The following is a 6,681-nucleotide window of genomic DNA, read 5'->3' on the forward strand; positions in this document are numbered from 1 at the left end:
CCTAAAAATTAATAAATTTAGACTAAATAATAATTGATGCTATTTTATTTTCATAAAATCAGGCTAAATTGCAATGGACCTAAAATGAACATACAAAGTAACGAAGATAAATAAATGTAAATGAACGAACATAAACAGACGTTCACAAACAGAAATGAACGATGAACATAAATGAACAAAAATGATACATTCACTTAAATCTCATCTTAGGCGAAAATGCTCTCGTGTATCAGCTTTTCATCACGTGTCATCAATAGCACATAGGTTTTGCTAATCATACACGAATCTACGTCACATGTTACCTGTAATTTCCACATATCTGGGTATTAACACATCTATATAATGCATGACGTTTAAGCACATATGTAAACCAATTTCTTGAACTCATCTAGACAGGTGCGGGGTTACTTGGTTTCCAAACAGTGGATAGGCCCCCACTGAAAAAAATGCTAACCAGGCTATAAAAAGGTTTCATTTCAGTAAAAATTTATAGAGGCCCCTACTATTTATTTATGGAAGAGTAAAGTACAGTAGTCCTTGAGGTTTACACCCAATCGCAAGTTTAGTCTCTATTTCAAAAAATCAATATTTTAGTCCCTGACGTTGTCAATTTGATTCAATTAAACTCCTCCATCAAACTTCTGTTAGTCAACAGTTTGAAATATGGTTAAAAGACTATACTATCCTTAAGGGACCGAAACTGCGATACGAATAAGGGATGTACTATATGTGTAACCCTGAGTCGTGTGAAAACAAGCTCGAACCCACTCTGGTCTAACACCCACCCATGGCTCATAAGCTCACCCAATCTTCACCTGCCAGACGGATCATAGCTGGCTCAATTCCCTCCGCCTCAAATCGCATAAAAATTATCGAACATAAACACCCAAAACCCATTGACGATCTTCTCAATGCTACCCCTCTCTCTCATCATTTCCCCCTAATAAATCTCTCTCTTGGTCTCTAACTGGTCCATCATAAAATCCCATCTCCAAAGTGTTCAATTTCAGATTTTTATAGTCTTTTAGATTAAAATTGGCAGGTATTCATCTGGGTTTACTTCATTTTTTCAATTTCTTGTTTTTTGATACATTCTTGAACTCTTAATTGATGAATGCTTGATGGGTTTTCTTTGATTACGGTAATCTTGATTAATTTCAAGCTGGGTTTAGCTTGATTTAGACATTTGGTACTATAATGCTTATGTCTATGCTGTTTGATTTGTTAGAAAATAAACATAGCATGCAAATATAGGCTTTTTTTGCTTGTTTATTAAATTAGTTTAATTTCTCAAGGCTTTAGAACATTTGATTAAGGTCTGATGTGTATTTGCTAGAAAAAAGTTAGTATTTTGGATATTACTGGATAATCTAGAGCTCAAATTTGTTAGTTATATTGATCATTCTAAATAGAGTACTGAGTTTCAGATGTTTTTGTTAGTTATATTTGATCATTTTCCAAGAGTGTTAGCTGGAAAAATCAACTGGTTGACGGAAATGGAGAAGATGGGAGGACTGAATTGTTTAATTTGGGGCTTTCAGAGGGATGGTATGTGCTATATTGGGTTAGAAAATACGAAATGACCATATTGCCCTTCATTATGGAAGTAAAAAGACTATAATGCCCTAGTCAACTAACGGTTGATTGACGGCTGTTTGGTGCAGGGGTTTAATTGTCACACCCCAACCGATGGCGGAATCATCGGGGCGCGGCACTGAGCGAAACAGATTGTTCAAAAAAATTCCATAACAACTATTATTACCGAATAGTTTAAATATCACGTCCCATACCGTGACCCGTAAGATAAATTTAGTTATTACAGACATAGATATCCTTCAAACAAAACATGTTCCGACAACTCAGATTTAAATACATAAATATAAATTGTCTTGGTTTCTAGACTCTTTCCTAGCCTCGATTTCACAGCAGATAGAGCATATAAGCATCCTAAACACCTGTCACATACGTTAAAATAAAGTCAATACATATAATGTAAAGGTGAGCATACAAGTTTGATAATAGCATATAGAGTTCGAATAGTTTACGCTTAACCAGCACGTACACAGAGGGAAATGATGCACGTTAATTATCGACATGGACCTATCAATACCAATGACTGCGGGTTAACCGTCCGAGACGGTTCGCAATACATGATTACCACCGTAATCCATGCAAGTAATTGTCCTTAACAACCCCCGTGTGAACGGGTGCTGAGTCCAAACTATAGTACTACGTTGCTAAGGCAGGTAGACAGCATTCCACGTGTAAACATAATAACAAGCATACATTTAATCACGTAATACATGCAATCGGTTAGCGTTCAAATAGTTTAAATAGTGTGTTCGATTGTGATTTTGATAAGTAACGTATGTAACACCCAAAAGTGCTAAAGCAAAAAGGGTTCGAGTATACTCACAGTGATTGATTATGGATTGAAGGGAGCGCTGAGAGTAGGGTTAGCCTGAATAGTTCGATAGCATAACAATGAGTAACGTGGAAAATAAGACAAGTGTGAATGGATCGAATAGGCTGGTCGATCGAACGGCAGGTTCGATCGAACGGTCTGTTCGATCGTCTGGTATATCCGATTGGACAGTCCTGTTCGATCGGCTGGTAGGCTCGATCGGCTGGGCCATTCGAGTGGATTGTTTCTTCCTCTGGTGTGTTTGTGTTTGAGTATTTGAACTTTTGAAGTTTTCGTTGTAGTATATGAGATCACTGAAGTGTTCTTACCTTTCAGGTCGATCGATCAAACGGTCCGTTCGATTGGCCGTCTTAACCGATCGGCTGGGAACCTTTGAAGTGGTTCTCAACAGAATGTCGCTCGATCGAACAGTCTGTTCGATCGGCTGGCATTCCCTACTACGAACGAGTTGTGAAAACGATTAAGTGTTGAAGCATAGTATCTCATGATCCGAAGAGTAATGTTTACCAATCGAGTAGCGTATTCGGTCGAACATCACTTCGTCAATAGTATACTTCATGAAAATTCGAAAAGTGTGGAACCATGTGCTAGCCGATCGACTGGCCCGGTCGATCAGCTGGCATGTCCGATCGGCTGGGCTGTTTGAACAGCCTAGCCGTTCGGCCAGCATTTCTGACCTGGTCGGCCTTTCGTCTAACACTTGGCTGTTTGATCACTTGTTGCCATATTGAGGTAGTTTGATGATGAGTTGAACTATGATATCCTCCGTTCCTACTCGTTGCTTCGGCTCGGACAGGAATCACCCAAGTCCGACCGGTGAGCGGTTCGGAACGTCGGTTTAGAGTTTAACCCATCGTCGGTGAACCTTGTATATAGAATCCGAATCTTGAACCTCTTAACTGTCAGAATGATTAGTTAGCCGGTCCAAGCTCCGTTTCTACCGGTTTTAAGGTTTCGAGTGTAAAGATTGAAGAATGTTGAAAATTATTCATAAAAATGTTAAGATTTGTAAGAATCTTAGTTTGTTTATGTGGAAATCGGTCAGATCTAAGCTATTCACGGTTGAATGAGGCCAAAGTTTGGTGTTCCTCAAGAACACCATGATGACATCACTCAAGAACACTTAGATCTTGGTGATTTCACGGTTGGAAATCGAGTTTTGAAAGATAGAAAGGTGTAGAATCATGTGGTGATAAAAAACGTACAAGAATTAGAGTGAAAACTTACCGGAGTTGAGAGAAATCTGAGAAAAGGTGAAGAAGAAGGCTGGTTCGGTCAGAGCTTTCCAAAAATGGAAAGTGTGACAGTGACAGCCCTATTTATAGGCTCCAAAAGAGGAAAGTGGCAGCCGATCGGCCAGGAGCTCCGATCGAATGGGCTGCTCGATCGACTAGGAAGATGCTAGCCGATCGGCTGGCCTGTTCGATCAGGATGCCTCCTGTTCGATCCGCGACCCACTTCGAGTATTTCGCGACGATTTTCGATGTTTCGATTTCGATGAACGATGATACGAATACGATAGGGTTCCTAGTCAAATTACTTTCAGTAGTTGGGACTATATCTAACATACAATCTTCTATAAGTCACGTTTCGATGTCGGTTTCGATTGAGTTTGATTGCTTTTCGAGTTTCGATTCTATTTTTGATTGATTCGCTTGGATACCACACCAAACATATAAGAAAACACGCACAAGTAACACATAAGGCACACACACACGTATAATAACACCAGAGTTCGCATAATTCGAGTCTCGAGTTTGATTGATGAATCGATTAGTCACAGTCGTAAATCGGTCGTATTGGTTAAACATTCGATCATTTCATTTATACAACACTTACTCCACATAATACAAAAGTAAAAAGAACATTAACAGCCAAAGAAGTCAAAGTTGACTTGGACTTTGACATTCGAAAACACGGGGTGTTACATTAATTGAATCAAATTGACAACGTCAGGGACTGAAGTCTTAATTTTTTTGAAATAGGGACTAAACATGCGAGCGGGTGTTAACCTCAGGGACTGAAACTGTACTTTACTCTTTGTGGAAGGCCCCCAAAGGCCGCTAATTAAGAAGAAAAGAAAGTTACAAAGAGAGGAGATATGATATTGTTGAGTTGGCATGCATCCTTTTCAGTGAAGATAGTGTTCGAAGAAGATGAATACGTGAAAGAAGTTCTAACAAGATAATATTTGAAATTTAACTTTTTATCCCTAAAAACGGTTATGTATGTGATTTACTTGCTATACAGTTAGGATGGTGGGTGTGGGGTTTGTCCCCGGGCCGTCGAGAGTAGTTCTGGGCCGGCTACACCTCCCCTTGGGGCCCGTCCCGTCTTCTTCGTCCTCCCAAAGCCGCTCGCGACGTCTCTTTCTTCCTTGTCAACACACACATATTGATACGTGGTTGTAAACCGGTGCTCGTTATTGTTTAACTTGACGTTTTTACGTAAGTTTTAGTTTCGAATAGCATACTTTTAATCAAAAATGTGTTTTGCAGGTTTGATGGAGTTTAAGGAGCTTTTCGGGAGCTTTACGGGTCACCGGGTCGAAAACCGGAGCACCAGGACGCGTTACGGATCAACCGGGAGTGCAAGACGAAGAAATCGGAGAATTAGGCTGGAGAGCCCGTCGCCGACGGGTCCCAAGCCGTCGGCGACGGCCTCTAAATAACCCCGTCGGCCAGATTTGCTCGTATCCAGGTGCATAACCCGTCGGCAGCATTTAACTTTTTGGGGACCCGTCGGCGATGGGGTCAGGCCCGTCGGCGACGGGTAGTAGTTTGCTAAAACGCGAAATTGGTTGAAAAAAGGGTTAAGCTCGATTTCTATTGGATGGAGAGTATTGAAGACGGGAGTTACACAATTCTTGGAGGTTTGAACTTGTTCTTGGAGCCATTATCATCCATTATTCACCTACCATTCAACTCTCTACAACATCAATCACCCAAATCAAGATCAAGAACCATATCACAACCTTGATTCCAAACCCTAGCCATCAATCCATCATCCATCACCAACCTGCATCATTCACCAATCCTCCAATCAAGCTTCAAGATGACTCCATCCGCATTCCAAACATCCGGTGATCAAGTTGCATCAACCATGAGCGGCTAATCATCTCGGTTTCATCCCGGCGTAGGTAGTTGTTAATTCAAGTGTTTCGAATTGTTCTTGTTTCGTCTTAGTGACAATTTGTGTTTGGTTTTCGAAACTTTTGACAATAGTATTACATTTGTTACGAATTCATGAATTGTCGAACGATGTTAAAAGTTATGACTTTGTGAAACGGTGATATGTAATTGTACGTTGTCGTTGTTAGGATTTACTTGTGTTGATTACAAAGTGTCTTTTTGTCCGTTCTTCGGGACGTTGATAGTTAGTAGCACCTAAGTCACGGTACACTAAATCCGCTAATCGAATGCATTTGAGTTGAAACTAAAACTTGTAGAAACTCTGGGTTAACAATTACCGAAGCCGGGCGTGATTCCTTTTTATTATTATTGTTCTAGTAACCAATTTTCTTGCAATTGTTAATTAAGTAGTTGTTCATCATTTTCATCAATTCATCTAGTTTAAAATCATATCCCTCAATTAAACAAAAACGCAAAAATACTTTAGCAAGCTTCATAATTGTGACAATCGTTTTAATTCATTCGAATCCACACACAAACCACATACTCTTCGTGGTTCGACCCCTTACTACCACTAACACATTGTTAAGGGTAATTTGGGCTTATAAATATTATCTTTGACCAGAGCGCGACACTCCGATCAAATTTTGGCGCCGCTGCCAGGGAGTGCGTGCGCTTTGTGTTTGGATATTGTTTGAATTTACGTGATTATCTGTTTAATTTGTTTAGCTTTCTTTTTGTACTTGTCTTTTTCCTTGTTACGCGGGGTGTGTTACTTGTGCAGGTTACAAGTAGTGTATGCATACGCGCAATTCCGGGCGGACATCACCTCTAATTTACGAACCGGAAATCGAAAGACTCGCAAGAAGGAACCTAGCAAGCCGGTTAGAAGCAACTCTTGCTTCTAATCAAACCAACCAAACACCACCACTCACGCCGACCATTGAAACCGATTCAATGGCGAATCAAAACTCCAATCAAAACCAGAACCAATTCCAATACCGGAGCAACTTTAATCCCGCTCAAAACACCCAACCTATACCCCAAGAACAACCGGGTGGCAACACCAACGCTAGACCACCCACTCCACTTTTCCGAAACCAAAATCCCAATAACTCTCAACGA

This window comes from Helianthus annuus, chromosome 1 (genome assembly GCF_002127325.2).
Source record: "Helianthus annuus cultivar XRQ/B chromosome 1, HanXRQr2.0-SUNRISE, whole genome shotgun sequence".
NCBI lineage: Eukaryota > Viridiplantae > Streptophyta > Magnoliopsida > Asterales > Asteraceae > Helianthus > Helianthus annuus.